The 17,387-nt window shown below is 48.9% G+C and overlaps 1 long non-coding RNA gene across 1 annotated transcript in view; it reads right to left on the bottom strand.

Moving 5' to 3' along the window:
* Window positions 1-15,626, bottom strand: part of LOC131479784 (uncharacterized) — a 46,067-nt gene extending 30,441 nt beyond the window's left edge. The window contains exon 1 of the long non-coding RNA XR_009245096.1: window positions 15,353-15,626. This is a non-coding gene — a long non-coding RNA (uncharacterized LOC131479784). The remainder of the gene's footprint in view (window positions 1-15,352) is intronic.
* Between the last annotated feature and the right edge of the window lie 1,761 nt (window positions 15,627-17,387).

The raw sequence follows: 17,387 nt of genomic DNA, 5'->3' as shown, positions 1-17,387 counted from the left end.
TTTCTCATCTCCCACAAGAACGTAAGGAGGAAACAAAATATTTTAAATTTCAACACTAAGATTTTAAGAGTCATGAAAATTTTATGAGATATACAATAAGCTAAGTGTCTGTGGTCCTCTCACATGGTAAAGGAGGTGTTTGTCTCTTTGGGCAGAGTTTGTACAGAGCCACTAAGGACACAGTGGTGCTTTCTAACCCTATTTGTAGTTTGCAGAGACTTGTGTCTGATTCAAGGCAGGTGGTGTAAAATTCAATTTGTCCACTAGATGGCCTCAATACATACTAAGTGTCCTTAATGAACTCTAAGGCAAAAACCACTCAATGATCATCTAAAAAAATTAATAGCAAGTTACTAATAGTCTAATAAGATGGAGAATTGCACATAAGCTTTTATCTCAATTTCAACCCTCCTGGAAAAGACAGAAAAAGAATAGCATAGCTGTTAAAGTCCTCACCTTGAACGCACCCGGATCCCATATGGGCACCGGTTCTAATCCCAGCAGCTCCATATCCCATCCAGCTCCCTGCTTGTGGTCTGGAAAAACAGTCGGGGACAGCCCAAAGGTTTGGGACCCTGCACCCATGTGGGAGGCCTGGAAGAGGCCGCTGGCTTCGGATCAGCTCAGCTCGAACCGTTGCGGCCGCTTGGGGAGTGGATCATCGGACGGATCTTCCTCTCTGTCTCTCCTCCTCTCTGTATATCTGCCTTTCCAGTAGAAGGAAGGAAGGAAGGAAGGAAGGAAGGAAGGAAGGAAGGAAGGAAGGAAGGAAGGAAGGAAGGAAGGAAGGAAGGAAAGAAGGAAGGAAGGAAGGAAGGAAGGGAGGACGGGAGGAAGGAAGGAAAGAAGGAAGGAAGGAAGGAAGGGAGGACGGGAGGAAGGAAGGAAAGAAGGAAGGAAAGAAGGAAGCAAGGAAGAAAAAGAAAGTAAGTAAGCATTATAAAACCACAGGGAAATAAAGAATGGGACCAAAAAAATCAGCTGCCCAAATACCTCTTTGGGGAGTTGAGTGGCTGATGATGACTGACTAGGAAAAAGCTAACCAGCAGAGGGAAAGCAACAGAAAGCAGCTCAGGCGCCCCTAACATGCAGGGCTGAAGGAGGAAAGCGGCCACCTCCCACCCCCAGATCTGCAAAGGCAAGGGCCAGAATGAACGGGACATTGAGTAACGTTGGAGACATTCACCTGCTGGCTTGTAAGACCTCCCAGCCTCTTTGCCCACCAATTTCCCAGAAGACCATCAGACTAAGCAAGTTGTTCCCGCCTTCCAAACTAGGTACGGATGGATCCAGCCTGACATAACATTTGGTGACCCCGCCCCCCAGAAATGGTCTAGCTCCTTATGTCTTAATCTTTCAGTTAGCTCCACCACTTCCTTCCATAATCAGTTTTCTATCTTCCCCGCTAAATATTAACAGATAACCAAGGACCACCAGACATTTCAGGAAATGTGGCTCAGTGGGTTAAGTCGGTGCCTACAGCAGCAGCATCCCGTATGGGTGCTGGTCCAAGTCCAGTTCCCTGCTAACGTGCTAAGGCAACAGGAGATGGTTCAGGCACCTGGCCCCTCTGTACTCAAATGGGAGACGTGGAAGAAGCTCTGGCTGCTGGCTTTGGCCTGGCCCAGCTCTGAACGTTACGGCCGTTTGCAGAATGAACCAATGGATCTAAGCTCCTGCTCTCACTTTCTCCATCTCTCTCTCTTTAAAATAAATAATATATTTAAAAAGAAGAAGAAGAAGAACATCCTCTAACCTAACAGTCACAGTAAAAAGGGAAGGGAGGACGTGTTCAACCAAAACACGAGTGGCCCAGAGTTATCTGGAGCAAAAGGGTTTGCTGAGTCATGCTATGGGACACAGAGGCAGGCAGCCAGCCAGTTCCAGTCTGCATGAGCCACAGGCTGTAAAAGCCCCGTAACTATGGGACTACTCTCCAACTGATCCATCAGAATGGCCCCTTTCCTGGGATGCCCTTGGTTCAACTGGGACCCGAGAAAGAGCAGCATAGCCATGAAGCTGCCTGTGGAGTTGTGCAGGTGCTGTGAGATTGCAGAGGCAACACCTCTCCCTCAAAAGGGGGCCAAAAACGGGCAGTGGATGGGGAGCTCTCTGCCGCTCATCACTCGCGTGCTGCGCAGGTACCCTGTCTCTCTCCCCAACACCTCCAGCCTTCATCAGTCCTCTGGCTCATGACCCGCTCATGACCCGCTCATGACGGCATGCGTGTTCACTTGTATGCAATCGCTCTGTACATCTTACATGTGTCCGCACCCAGAACGCTTGCCGTTGGGCTAGGCAGGAACCTGGGTTAATCCACCCTTGCCCACATCTTTAACAGATGTTACACAGCACAGGATCCTGAGACAAGCTTTTGCTATCACCAGCAACAAGGTTAACTAACAGAAAAATGCCTCAAGACCCAAGAGCCAAAAGCATTTTCACAACAAAGGCAGGAAGAAGGAAAGCATACACAGAGAACATGGTCTTACATTGGTTCTAGAAAGACAGGCAGGACCATGCAAACCAGGGAAGGCTCGGGTCGCATCCCTTAAGGAGCCCTCCTCGTGTCTGGACTGGTCAGGGTCAGTAGTTCACAAAGTGTATACTTGGTGACTGGAGGCATTGGCATCTGGGGCTGGCCACCTGACCTCAAGTCAAAGTTTCAATGTTCATTCAGGAAATTAGAGAGGTTGTTTTGTTTTTGTCAGTTTCCCCCTTTAGCTTCCCTTATCTCCCCCCTTCTTCTCCCTTCAGTCTTTGGAGCAAATTTGGGACATCTCAGAATGTTTCTTTTATTACAAAGAAAGGAAGAGAAATGCGAAAGACATTGCAATTAGTATCCTCTGAAAAAGAAGAAAAGCTGTTGGATCGATGAAATGAGAATAATAAGCAATTTAAAGCCTTTTTTTAAAAAACAGAAAAAAGTGCTCAGAAGTTAAAAAACAAAGTAACCAGAATAAAAGCTTCAACAGAAAACTTAAAGGGAAATTTTGAGGGAACCATAAACTAGAATAAAAGGGAATATAAAGTTCGAGGAACATCAGTGTTGGATAACAAAGGCAGCCTCAGTTCTTGTCTCCTGGTAAAGGGTTTCCACACCAACGGGACAGCAAGCAAAGCAGGAGTCACTGATGTGAGAAGCCGGCTGCAGGGAGTGAGGCGTTCCCGGGAAGCCTGTGGACGCTGGCTTTTCTGTTTGCAAATGTGGTACCTAGATCCAACCAGCCAGCGGCAGCACAGATGAACAGCTATCGACCAGAAAGCTGGACTACCAACCAGAGTACTGTCCTAACAGCCAATCAGAGGTCTGGGATAACAACCCATCAGACAGGGATAAAAACCCATCAAAATACTGGAATTTGTAATCTTGTCTAGCTATTCTCATGATTAAACTAAAAACCCATCAGAGGGTGGGGACCAGTAAGCATACCTATGCTATTCCTGAGTGATGTTAAAGGCGGCCTCTGGGAAGAGGAAAGCACTTTTGTTCATTCTTTTTTCTAAGATTTATTTTATATTTTATTGGAAAGTCAGATATAGAGAGGAGAAGAAACAGAGAGGAAGATCTTCCATCCGCTGATTCATTCCCCAGGTGGATACCCAAGAGGAGCTGAGCTGATCCAAAGTCAGGAGCCCAGAACCTTTTCCGGGTCTCCCACATGGGTGCAGGGTCCCAAGGCTTTGGGCCGTCTTCGGCTGCTTTCCCAGGTCACAAGCAGGAAGCTGGATGGGAAGCAGGGCTGCTGGGATCAGAACCAGCACCCATATGGAATCCCAGTGCATGCAAGGTGGCAACTTTAGCCACTAGGCTACTGCACTGGGCCCAGTTTTATCTAATCTTAAAGGGACCCTGACTATTTTCACACTTACAGTTCTATACCAAACTCAACTCTGAGGGGTGTGTGGGCACAGTAGAGGCTGTGCCTTCAACACACTCTTCCCCAATAAGCTACTAGATAAATCAAGTCAGAGGAAGGCGCACACGGCTCTGATCCAGGTGGGGGGAGGCGAGTGGGAGGCCAAGGGTCAAGAAGGAACCACAGCCACCAGGTGATACACAGAGCTCTCCACCCCATGACACTCGGGTCGCTGTGCACAGGAGCCATTCAGTGAGGCATCCACAGGAAAGAAAGGCTAGAACTGATGGACGGGTTTCCCCTTCATCTGACCTCACTATGAGGATCTTGGTCTCTTGGAAACTATGGAGTGGATTAGTGCTAGATACATAAGACACTAAGCAAATAATAAGAATAAGATAATGCCATGTGCCAGAGTGGTGGCACAGCAGCCTAATCTTCCTCTGCCTGTGGAGCTGGCATCTCACAGGGTACCAGTTAGGATCCTGGGTGCTGTCTTTTAATTTGCTAATGGCTTGGCAAAACAGGGGCGGATGGCCCTCGTTTGGGGGCCTGTACCCACATGGGAGACCTGGAGGAAGCTCCTGGCTCCCAGGTTTGGACAGGCCCAGCTCTGGCTATGGTGGCCAGTTGGGGAGTGAACCAGAAAGATGGAAGATCTCTGTCTCTCTATTTTCTGTCTGTAGTTCTTTCAAGTAAAATTAAAAAGTCATTTTTTAAAGACTATGATAATACACAAACCTTAATTAAAACTTGGATTTGAATATTTCTGAAGATCATAAAGGCATTGCTGCAACAGTTGTGGAAATTTGAATAAAGATCACCAATTTTAAAATACTGTGTCAGTATGAGTTGCCTACGGGATGACAGCAGTGTTACAGTAGTTAGGAATATTTAAAATTATCAGGTGATACAGGAGGAAAATTGCTGAAGGAAGAAAAACTTTTCACCAAGAAAAAAAGAAAGTAAGACTAAAGTAATAGATACGTCCCAGGTGGGAGGAGGCCAAGGCAGCACAACAGTTAGAAAGGCCGAGGGTCAAGGCAGAGCCACACTCTCCTCCAGTCAGTCAACAAACGCGGATGGGGCCTGCTACGGCACAGTTCTTAGCACTGAGATTCGGCAGCAAGGAGGCCACCTCCTTGCCGGACAGAACCTAAATTCTGGTGGTCGTGTGGAAGGGAAGAGGCCACAAGGGAGACAGGCATTGTGAACTGAGAGCCTTCCACATGTGTGGGCGTGCTAGAATAACGGGCTTGGACCACCTGCCTGGAGGGAAAGATCCAGAAGATACCAAGAAGGCGGCCCGGAGTCACGAAGAGGCCTTCAGCACATGCTGAGGGTTTTAGGCGTTACTCCTGGTGCGTTCTGCAGAGGAATGGGAAAGGAAAGCCGCTTGTTAAAGGGTTGCTTTGGCTTTTCTGTTGAGGACAGACTATAGGAGCACACAGATTAAAAACCGGGAGGCCCTCTGTGTCACAGGGCTGAGAGCAGGAGAGGTGACGTGTGAGAATCGAGTCATTTGGAAGTCATGATGGCCTGGCAGGAGCAGGTGTGGGGGTCACAGCGAGGGTGAAACTGAGCTTGAGCAACCAGAAAGAGAGGAACTGTAAGATTGGGGAAGTGTTTTGCCGTGTACGAAAGATAAAAATTGGAGCAGTTGTTGGAGGGGTCATGAGATGAAAAGACAGGCTGAGCTTTGAATTGGACATGCTAGAGACTGTGTCCTGATGAAAACACCATTGGTTAATAATTACTTTTTGTATCGATTGGTGTACAATTAGTTTCAGTTGATACTATTTGATCATACATGAGGAGGCAACACTTGCTGCTGCAATGATCTTAACTGGGGTGCAAGTACCTGGCTTCCACCAGTGCAGGAGGGCTCCTGGGGGTTTGGGCTTGCAGGGGGTCCAGGCAATAGCACTAAAGAGGCATCGAGGACCTGGGGGCTGGCACCCAGGCAGGAGGAGAGCCTGGGGATTTCCCCACATGCTTGACCCGGGCGGGGTTGGGGGCAAGACAGCGGAGAGCCTAGGTTAGTATGCTGACATGGTGTGCTGGTGAACCGGGCTGGAAGAACTATGAACATGCCTGGGTCTCAAGTAGGTGGAGCGGTTGGGTCCCCGGCCAGTACGCATGCCAAAGGACCGGGTCCAAGGACTTGTCTATGAGCTTGGCTCCCTGGAGGGCAGGCAGAACACCAGGCCAGCACACCACCCCACCAGAAAACTGGGCTTGGAAAGAATGGACTGAGGAACCCAGGTGTTCCCAGGCACAGAGACTGTGGATTGCTCAGGAAAGGGGGTGCGGAGAATGGAAGAGAGGAAAACTGAGGGAGTATGTTGCAGGTGAGGAATGACTTCTGGGGGACTTGCGCCGACAAGAAGTGACCATAGGGGAGCTTGGGGAACTCCTCTGTCAGGACACAGTCCCTGCAAGTGAGTGCAAGAACCAAGGCAGGGGCAGCCCAGACCAACCTAGATTATAGTACCTGCTAGTATACGTGTGGGTCGGGTCTGGGGGAGGCCAGGCTGAGCCAATTCACAGCACCCACCAGCAGATGAGAGAACCAGGACAGGGCGTAAGATAAGCCAGGTTGGTGTGCAACACCAGCCAGTTCACATTAAGGCCAGGACTGGTAATAAACCAGGCTGGGCTAGACTGTAGCACCAACCAGCACGAGCTGGAACTGGGACAGACCAAGATGAGCCAGGCTGCAGCACCCAGCAGCAAATGCCAAGGTGAGGCAGGCCATGCCAGGCTAGGCTGTAGCACTCACCAGCACATGTAACAGCCAGGGGTGAGGCCCAGTAGGGGGATAGCAGAGCTGCCTTTGCAGGGCCACTGCTCCTGCTGTTGAGCATAAAGGCAGAGTCCAGGACAGAACAGGCTAGGCAGGGCTACAATACCCATTGGCTGGCATATGAGCTGGGTTGGGGAAAAGCCAGGCTGGGCTAAACAACCGTATCCAGTGGTGTGTGCATGAGCCAGATTAAGTGCAGGCTGGTCAGGGTTTGCTGCAGCATCAGCTGGCAAGTGCTGGGAACGGGAGCAAGTCCTATCAAGCTAGACTGCAGAACCACTTGAAAAGTGCAAGATCCAGGGCTGGGAGTGGGCCTAGTAGGGAAACTGTGGGCACCCCTAAGATGGGTTGCAGCTCCCACTGGTTAGCATGAGAACTAGGGGTGGGGGCGGGCCTGGCAGGGCAGGCAGTAGCACCTGCCAGCGTAAGTGTGGGCTGTAAAGTGGGACTGGTTGGACTGAGCTAGGCTGCAGCACCCACTAATATGCACAAAACCGAATGGGATGCGGGATAGACCGGACCAGTTTGCTGTACACACCATCGTGCACAGGAACCATGGCTGTGGGCAGGCCTGGTGGGGGTTATTGGCGTCTCTTTGACTATTATTGCAGTGCCCACTGGTGTACTTGAGGGCTGAGTGTGTGGTAGGCAGGGTGGGCCACAGCATCCATTGGTTTGTGTAAGACAGGGCTGTCAGCCAAGTGTTGGCAGTGAATATTTGGGCAAATGGGGAGGTGGACTATATCAACTAGTGGATTCTGGAGAGATTCCATTGTGCTTGGAATGGCGAGATTGGCAGTAATTCAGAACTAATGAACTACCAAAACCTCTTGAGCAGGACCCTCAGAGCATGCCCCACATTGGGGACCCTGGGTGGTGTCAGGTGGCTGTCCTCCATCCCAGGGCACAAAGACATATAGGACATTCTCTTCCTCTTCCCCCAGACACAGGAAGAAGAAAAAGAAACTAGGAAACAATGGTCTCATCCATCTTCTCCTATTCCTCAACCCTTCCCACCTTAATCAATGGTCCACGCAGTCATGCACCCTTCTCAAATATGCAATCATCATTAAAAATAAAATTAAAAAAAATTTAATGACCCTGTATAAGTGCAGGTGAGGGGTCCTTGGGCATATGAGTAGCATCTGTCCTTAGCTCAGAGCATGGAAAGTCCACCCACAGAAACAGCAGGGATGGCAGAATACAAGGACCAAGATGCACAGTGATGGAGTCATGAAAGTCCTATTTGGCTCACTTTTGTTTTCTTAAGGAAACTGACAGAATGAGAATGCTAAGTGTGTTAGAGCTCAGAAGAAAGAATAGGAGGTGTGGAAACTAAGGTATCTTGGATACTTTGTCATCAGGAGGGTTGTCTAGGAGACCATGAAAGTTCCAGGGAAATGTGCCATTGTCGGGGTAGCACTTGAAGCTGGGGTCAATTAGCACGAGTCCTGCTGTCACGGTTGTCTCTTTGTCTGCAGCTACATTAGGCTCAGGGGTTCAGGTTGGCAGCTGAGATTTGGGAAATTACTGTAATCACTGCCCATGGCATTCAAACTAAGTTAAAAAGCATAGTGAGAATACAACACGGGATGAAAAGAACTACTGGAAAAAGTGAGCTGCGAGGGTTGCAGGGGGCAGCGTAAGACTGGGGTTACTGCTGGGATCGGGCTGATCACATGCGTGGCAGCTGAGTTACAGGAAAGAGGCTGTGACAACTGCAGAGGGACATCAAGAAATGGCAAAGCCCAGCTATCAGAAGGTCATCCACTTGGGTACTGAAATCAAGGCGCTCTCAAGAATGGCAGTGAGCAGAGGTGTGGGGTTCTCAGGCTGAGCGGGGTTTCTGTTACCGTCAGCAGCGGAAGGCAGCATTCACAGATGGAAGAGGAAGAAGAAATTTGCTTAGGCTTGCCAAGCTGAGCAGTGGTAAAGCGTCCAGGCAGAATCATGTTGACAACTACAGAACATGGCTGACTGGTTCTCTTTTCTCAGCCAGAACAGACTTAGTACCAAAACGTACAACTTTCTGTGAGATCCTGATAAGACACAGACTGCTGTGGAAACATGGCCTACATAGTCGGTGCCTGCTGATAGAGGCCTGAGGCCCAATGGCAGAGGACAGTGCCCCAGAATCATCTCTGAAGGGGAACCAGTCGGCAGGTGGAGGGGGCAGTCCACAACTGAGATGACTTCATGAGTGCCTTTGGCGGCGGGGGGGATGGATGAGACAGAAGTAGAAGCTTCAGCAAGACACAAGCTACATCCCAAATGTATTTAGGCACACCGTTTGGGACATCTAGGAGCATGGCTGGGTCTGGAAGTCCCACAGGGCCCTGTGGCAATTGAAACAGGTGAGTGGGTAAAACTCATGGAGAATTCACACAGCAGCCTTTGCAGTCATGGGACCCAGGCCTGGCAGTGACGGGTCATCTGGCAGTGTCCTATCCCATGCCAACTACTGAGAAATGATCTTGTTCATTGTCCATTGTGTCTAAAACCATACTTTGTCTCTGCAGATAGCAGGTGTGACCAGGAAACTTTTATAGGTTGGGACAGAATGAGGCAGGTTCCATGCTACACCAAACTGGGTCCAAGGCAAAAGGAAACATTGATAATACGAATGCTATCTGTCTTGTAGCATAGCATCTCTGAAGACTTCACATCTACAAAGGGCCTCAGAGGGAGAACTTAGCAGGGGACAGTGCTAGCAGATGTAATTACTTAAGACCAGGTCACGTTGGATTCCAGCAGGCCCTCAATCTAATAAGGGCTGGTTTCCTTATTAGAGGACAGAGACGTAGAGAGATGGCCTTGTGGTAATGGAGACAGAGATTTGACTGACACAAGTAACAACTCAAGGAACACCAACATGGCTTGCCAGTGCCAGAAGCTAAGCCAGGAGGTCAAGGTTTCTCCTCATGTGCCTCTAGCCTCCAGAACTCCAAATACTCATTTCTGATATTAAATCACCCAATTTCAGCAATTATTGCACAATTATTGTAGCAGCCCCAGGAAAGTAATACATCATGTTCTTCATGCAAAAGTTTGACATTTTAGTAAGGATGTCTGGCATTAAATATGACTTTTTAAAATATTTAATGAGGGGAGTAAATCATCGTACGGAAGATGTTTCTCTCTGTCTCTCCTCTTCTCTGTATATCTGACTTTGCAATAATAAATTTTAAAAAATATTTAATGAAGATAGTTATTTGGCTTATTGGGTTTTGAGCATCCCCCACATCCCTACTCACTGATGCAAGTGTATCTTTAACTACTTATATTTAAGTGTCAATGATGGGGTTCTTTTCAGTCTATCTATATCCAAATCATAAACAGCACAAAAGCAAGCAAATGTGACTTCTAAATAAAAGGGATCTCTCCAAGAAAGGATTATTTCTCCCTCACTGCAGAAATTCAGCCCATCTCTTGGAAGGGACACAAAGATACTGGCAAACCTGGTTTATAAACAGCAGTCACCATCTGCCAATTCCGTCTGTTTACCCTAAAATGAAAGCCCACTATCCAGTGGCTTCATTAGCCTCGGGCCTCACGTAGTAGAGTCAATGAATATGTTATATTCACTTTGAGAAATGTCTAATGGACAATCCTTGAGTTGAATACGAATTTGAGAGGTTTAGACATAGGCTGAGTGGCAACCAGAAAACATGGGCCCAGGATTTTTAACATTCTGTCCATAAAGATATGAGAAGGCCTATGGCCACATCTCTGTCAAATGGGTAAGTCTGTGACTGCTTCAACAAACAGAATTCTGGAGACGTGATACAGGGACTGGGCAAGAAGGCAACGCGGTCTCAATCCTACACATGAGAACACACAAGCTTGGGCCCCTGAGCTGCCACATACACACTGAGCAGCCCTAGCACAGTAGTGTAAAGACATGAAGCAGCTGAACACAAGCGCCATGCCAGCTCTCCTCATCTGTGAGCCCCTGGCCTTAGGGATGAGACGGGGCACTTCAAGGAAACATCCACCATGCCTTCCATGTCTGAGCTGACTCCATGACCCATACAATCCACGAACAAATAAAACGGTTGTTTCAAGATGCTAAATCGGGGTGGGCATCTGGCAATGCAGTAGGTAAGATGCCTACGTCCCATTTCACAGTGCCTGGGTTCAATTCCTGGCTCCTGCTCCTCAACGCAGCATCACCCAAGTGCAGACACTAGGAGGCAGCAGACGGTAACAGCTAACACCCCTATAGGAGACCTGGGGCGAGCTCTGGACTCCATTCCCGCCTGGGCTCGGCCCCAGCGGTTGTGCACATGAATGACCAGCATACCTGCCGGCTCTCTAAAACAGCAAACAAATAAAGATGCAAATTTGGCCTAATTTTCTATGCTGCAATAACCAAGCATGGAAGATCAGACATGTATAGCCATAGGGATGAGCAGTTTCATTATCAAAAACCAGTATTGTAGCATATTGAACAAAGGGCCTGCAATGCCAGCATCACATGCAAATATCAGTTCAATTCCTAGTTGCTCCACTTACGATCTAGCTCCCTGCCAGTAGCCTAGCAAAAGCAGTGGAAGATGGCCTAGGTGCCTGAGCCCCTGCCTCCCACATGGGAGGCCCTGATGAAGCTCCTGGCTCCTGGCTTCTAGCTGGCACAATCCCAGCTATTGCAGGCATTTGGGAAGTGAACCCATGGACAGAGGATTCCTCTGTCTCTCCTCTCATACCTTCCCTCACTCTTTCAAATAAATATTTATTTAAATGCAGAAAAGGATAATCACATACTTTGACGTAAAGTTTTCCAAAATAATTTGAAGTAATCTTTACACAAATTATTCCCACTTGATATTTTTATTATAGTATCAGAGAAGGAAAACTAACAAAGGCCAAGCCCTTGCTAATGTTTTCTGTCCACTGTGCGTTAATTGTGAGTTCTTGGGTTGTAAGATGGAAGGATGTTGGAAGGGCACTGTGAGTCTTTTGCCATGCAAAGCCAGAGCTAGCTGTAATTCCTCCAGAAGGCCCCAGGAGCAGTTAATATGGAAATAAACACACAGCAAATTCCCTGGCCCACAGGTTTAGAAAAAGGAACATACTAGAGGAACAGGTTGCGTATTAGTGTCCCTTGCTGTTGAAATGTAAATGGCTTGAATCCCTGACCCCTGATGTCTACAGTGACAGCTTTCTTTTAAAAGTCCGATGCCGGCAACAACCTTCAGCTATCTGACCATCACAGTAGTCCACGTGTGTTACTATCAGCTGCACACACCGAGTCCATCACTGCAGGACATCAAACAGAAGGACAAAGCTGGTAAACCTTGCCCTTTGCTCTCATTTCAAACTTATCCTGTGAAGGCTGGTGTTAGTAAAAGGTATCCTCAAATTTCCTGATAATAGAACCGATTAGTACTTTTCAGTTGGAAACATTATTTTGTGTCTTTGCATTTCTAGCAGTAAAGTTGTCAATACCACCGCTTATGTTTTTCGTTGTTGTTATTTTTTTCCTTCCACCGCTTATGTTTTAAAGACGGCGCTGTGACACAGCACCCTGAACTGCAGCCTGTGACACTGGCGCTGTGACACAGCACCCTGAACTGCAGCCTGTGACGCTGGCGCTGTGACACAGCACCCTGAACTGCAGCCTGTGACGCTGGCGTCCCATGGCGGAGCACCGGCTGCTCTTTGCTGACGCACCTGGGAATGCAGCAGCAGATGGCCCACGCACCCGGGTCCCTGAACCCCACAGGGAGCACCACATAGATTTTCAGGTTCCTGGCTGTTGCAACTGTTGAGTAATGAACCAATGAATGGAAGCGCTCTCTTTGTTACTCTGTCTTTCAAATAAATCGATCTTTTTAAAGAGAAAAAGAGAGTCTGACACAGAAGCCTAGTGGCTAAAGTCCCTGCCTTGCATGCACCAGGATGTAGTATAGTGCCGGTTTGTATCCCAGGTGCTCCACTTCCCTTCCAGCTCCCTGCTGTGGCCTGGGAAAGCCTTGGGACCCTTCACCCATGTGGGAGACCCAGAAGAAGCAGCAGCTCCTGGCTTCGGATCAGCTCAGCTCCAGCCACTGCAGCCACTTAGGGAGTGAAACAGCAGATGGAAGATCTTTTTCTCTGTCTCTCCTCCTCTCCGTATATCTAATTTTCCAATAAACAAAAATAAATATTTTTAAAAAGCAATAGTGTGCAATTACTACTTGTTTAAATTTTAAAAACAGAAAAAGTAAATTAACCTTCAATAACATCTTTTTCCTCCCAAAACATTGTATACATTTGGGATATCTTCTAAAATAAATAAAATTCTCCTAAAATAAGCAAGCTTTGTGTTTCTATTTTTGCAGGATCCCAATATTATGGTTCACTTCTAAGGTATAAAAGAATCACCAGCCCAGAAGGTAAGTACAAACTGCAGGAGCTCAGTGTGTTGGGCTAGGTTCCTACAGCAGTCCCCAACACAATGGACTACCATAGTCAAAGTCAGTCGAGTACAGAAATAAAAAGCCAGGAATTGGTTGCAGACAGAGCAGCTGTATTTGCAAAGCAAACAAGTGAACCTGAGATGACAGGAAGGGGAAGCATTTCCTGGGAGCGGTGTGGGAGATGAGGTGTCTCCGGAAAAGAGAGACACACATTAGGGTTTCCGATGGAGTCTTTAAGAGCTCCAGACGCCTGCTCGTCTGGGCGGGAACCCGCACAGGACCTTCCCTACTGGTGGCCTGTAGGCAATTCGCGTGTTGCCCACCTGAAGGCCTTCGTTTCCTGGGCACCTAGTGAAGGACAAAGGTGGCCTTCCTCACAGCCTGCGAGTTCTCCTTCTCACTGAGGTAGGTGGCACGCCTTAAAGGCCATCACTTTGCTGATACACGCGACAGTGAGCTGTTGACCAAGGGAAAATGGCCTCATAAGGTTTTTCCCCTGGACCAGACACAGGGTTTTAGCTAGTCTCGGATCCTTGTCACCAAACAAAAGCTGAATGTCCAGCAGCAGGCGACACAATCAGGAAGCTCCCTCAGTTTCCATTTTTACCTGAAGTAGCTTGATGTTAACTAGCATGTTATAAGGAAATGTTTTGTCTCCTCATACCTATCTCACACGAAAAATGACAAGTAACTGTGAGATGGCCAACCTGCTTTTGTTCATTTTACTCTTTCCTCAAACCCTTAGGTGTCTAAAATCCACCTCTGCTGCTAAGCTCCTTAGAATACCGTCTGTGGGCCCAGCGGCGTGGCCTAGCGGCTAAAGTCCTCGCCTTGAAAGCCCCGGGATCCCATGTGGGCGCCGGTTCTAACCCCGGCAGCTCCACTTCCCATCCAGCTCCCTGCTTGTGGCCTGGGAAAGGAGTTGAGGACGGCCCAATGCATTGGGACCCTGCACCCGCGTGGGAGACCCGGAAGAGGTTCCAGGTTCCCGGCTTTGGATCGGCGCGCACCGGCCCGTTGCGGCTCACTTGGGGAGTGAATCATCGGATGGAAGATCTTCCTCTCTGTCTCTCCTCCTCTCTGTATATCCGGCTTTCCAATAATAATAAATCTTAAAAAAAAAAAAAAAAATACCGTCTGTATTTTATGGGACAAATGTTGCCTAATTCTAAAATCACACACACAGAAAACAATTAGGGTCTTTACATAGTTGTAGTTCTGTCCTGGGACATTCTACTAACATTTTTGGTTCCTGCATATTCTTTTACACTCATTCAGGGAGGAGGAAGAAAGGGGCTGGCTCAATTCTCAAGAAAACAGAAGTTACAGAGACACAGGAAGCCAAAGGAGGGCGGGAAGTGTGAGGGGAAGGGGCGGCGACAGGAGTGGACTGCGGGAGGGAACCAGAGGCAGGTGCGTGTGGGGGAAGCCAAGCGAGAAAGGCAAGAAAAGAGGCAGCAGACACCCCACGCGTGGGCATGCTGAGAGCAACGGCCAGAACTCCTTTCTTGTGCAAGTCACAGAAATCTTGAGTTTTGTTTCATTATTATGTAAAGTGTACAGACGGCCTTTGGTGCTCCTGGACTTTAAATAGCTTACACAAAATAATGAACCATTCTTGCTAGCTTTGGCAGCACACATAATAAGTAGCCACTCTTCAGCTTCTGTTTTCTTTTTAAAATAGAACTTCAACGTGTTTATGATTTATTTGAGGGCAGAAGTGCACAGGAGAGCTCCCTGCTGTTGGTTCACTCCTAGGCAGCAGTCAGGCGCGCACAGCAGCAGGAAGCTGGAGGGGACACAGAGCCCACACTGCAAATGTCCAGCCTCTCAAGATGCCGCTCCTGGCTAATCCAAATGGGAATGACACACCAACTAAGTTGATGCTGCACTCGTATCACCCAGCAGACCAGCTATCGCTCCTCCCTGGCGGACTCCTGCCTACCCCAAGCTCCACCGGCAAAATCGTCATGGGGGAGAGGAGGTGTCACGCGCCTTCTTTTCTGCTTATACACCCAAGGGCACAACAATAGATACACAGCCCCAAACTTCCCAAGCGAACAAACTTGAATAATGACATTTTGCGGTTATTTTCTTTCAACACAACTGCCAGCTGGCAAGGCGCGGCGTTTTGACTAACGGGTTTCAGCCTTTTCACCCTTATTAGGAAATAGCCACGAGCATTATTTGAAGTTTCAGGAAATTACAAAAGAGCCTGCGTAGGCGGCGGCCCAGGTCTCAAACCCGCCACCAGCCAACACGCCCGGCTACCCGCAAAGCCTCACCCGAAGCAGGGTTCTGCTGCTTCCGTCACAGAGGCCGGCGGGGCCCGGAGGGAGGGGCCGGCCACGTCACGACCACGCATGGGCAGAAGGCGCGCGGGCGGAGAGCAGGCCGAGGTAGATCCGGCTGCGGCCTGTGTGGCGGAGGGAGCCGTCGGGCCGCAGGGAAGGGCGGGCCGGGCTGTGGGGCGCTCTTCCGGTCCGCCCCCGCGGGCGGCGCTCCCTGGAAGTGACGTGTGACGCGCTGGGCCGCAGTGACGCCGTTCCGGCGGGAGGCCGGGGCGGAGGTGACCCGGCTGGCTTGGCCGTAGCGTGCTGAGCCGGGGTGTCGCCCGGTTGCGACGCAGTGCCCTGGAGGCTGTTGGTGCCGTCGCTTTCCCCGAAGGCGAGGGGCAGGGCCTGGATGGCATCGTGGCGTGGGCGTTTAGGGCCCGTGGGGTCAGCGCGAGCCTTCCCGGCCGGCACCCGTGTCTCCCGGGGAAGCGTGCATGCTGTTCCATGGGTCCACATGCACAGCTCAGCACAGGAGATGCTGCGTCTTATAACTCACCTCAGACTGAAGCCCAGAGCCGAGCTGGCTGAGTAGACGTGAATGAACGGAGTATGCTATGAGCAAGAGTCCCTCGTTCTTCAGGATGGCAAGTTAGGCGGGCACTGTTGTTATGTCTAAGGGTGACACGGCCCCTCTGGCCACCCCTGCCGGGACTGCGTCAACTCGACACAGTTCTGAGCTCTGAGTCTCAAGGTGGAGGCTGTAGATCCTTCTGAATTGCCTCCTCATTTGTGAAAAGGAACATGTGCTGTGCACTCCTTCCTGATGTATGCAAGCAGAAAGTTAGTCTGTGGTAGTTTGAAGGGGCAAGAGATGAAATCCAGTTGGGAGTGGACAGACTGGCGCTAGCAGGAACCGTTTCCCCGAGACACAGGGAGTTCAGTGTTTCCGGTAGAACACCCTATGGTGTGTTTGCAGAAAGCATGTTCTTTAGTTTCCCAATAGTTGGATACTATTATGATTTAATGTGATAGCAGTTATTTCAATGTAATAGCACATGTAATGCATGTTACACCCATCCTGAAGAAAACTGACATTAAACAAACTTTTGAAGCTGTCATCGAAAGAGGATTGTGAATCAGAAAGAGCTACTAATCCGACTTCTGCCACTAGATCTAAATGTTGGCCATTCACATCTTTAACCTGACATTTATTATTTTTTAAAGTTTATTTAAAAGGTGGAGTTACGAAGAAGAGCGGTAAGCGGTGCAGCTGCTGGCTTGCTCCTCCCATGACCGCAGTGGCCAGAGCTGATGGGGTCTAAACCAGGAGCTTCTCCAGGGTCTCCCACGGTGGGGCAGGGGCCCAAGGACAAGAGCCATCCGCTGCTGCTTTCCCAGGCAAACGCATGGAGCAGCTGGAACGTGACTAGGTGCCCAGGTGGGGTGCTGGCTCAGGGAAGCTTAGCCTACACCACGGCACCAGGCCCGCATATTTAGTGCTCTCTCTACTATATGTACCTGTGGTATTTTGCCCTTTTGTCAAGCATTCTGTGCACTGTCTGCTCGTCGGTCCTCGGTAGTTGGATGATGTTTTGCACCTAGTAACGTAGTTCAATGGATGCTGACCAGTTTATGGAAATAATTGTAACTACAAAAGTTTATTATGAACCATTTACAAACAGTGTATGTAGTATCTGTTACTAATAATGCATTTATTTATTATCAAAAAATCACTGCCATATTTTGCCTTCAAATTTCAAGAGAGTCAGGGTGTCTTTACAATGGAGAATCTCGTAGCCCACATATCAGCAGAAGTTAGCCAGTAACTGGACAATATTTAGTGGTTGTGTGTCCCTTAATTTGGGGCATGGAAAGGATACAGCACTGCCCGTGGACTATTCCTGGAAAAATGTCCAACCAGAATCTAATTGTGAGGGAACAATCAGTCAAACATAAATGCAGGACCATGAGGGCAACTATTGGCCTACGAGCATGAAAAATATAAAAGGTAAAGTTAGGGAGTTCTGGGCCCGGCAGTGTGGCC

Source organism: Ochotona princeps, chromosome 3 (genome assembly GCF_030435755.1).
Source record: "Ochotona princeps isolate mOchPri1 chromosome 3, mOchPri1.hap1, whole genome shotgun sequence".
Lineage (NCBI taxonomy): Eukaryota > Metazoa > Chordata > Mammalia > Lagomorpha > Ochotonidae > Ochotona > Ochotona princeps.
This window is presented reverse-complemented; position numbering and strand designations above follow the sequence as displayed.